Here is a 314-nt window from a genome sequence, read left to right as displayed (position 1 = left end):
TTTCCCTGGAAGCTGTCGGCCACAGGGATTTGAACACTGCCTGCTCCTGGTGAGCAGCTCCCACTGCTGCGGTGAGTGGTTGGGAGCACTGCTGGAGACTCCGGAGCTCAGCTCGCCCTGGCTGCATGGGTTGATGCAAAGAGAGGAACAACCGCTCCGCCTCACACTGACTCTCCTCCCTGGTCCATTAGTTTCCAGCTGGGAGACTGTGCTGGAAAATTGCACCCTTTGGTACCATGTGCCCAAACAGGCTCCTCCTGCAGAAGCTTCCATGAAGAAATGCCTCATGCCCCCTGAGACCAATAGCACATCTT

The sequence above is a fragment of the Psittacula echo genome, assembly GCF_963264785.1.
Source record: "Psittacula echo genome assembly, chromosome: 8".
Lineage (NCBI taxonomy): Eukaryota > Metazoa > Chordata > Aves > Psittaciformes > Psittacidae > Psittacula > Psittacula echo.
The sequence above is the reverse complement of the archived record's forward strand: the minus strand, read 5'-3'. Positions refer to the sequence as shown.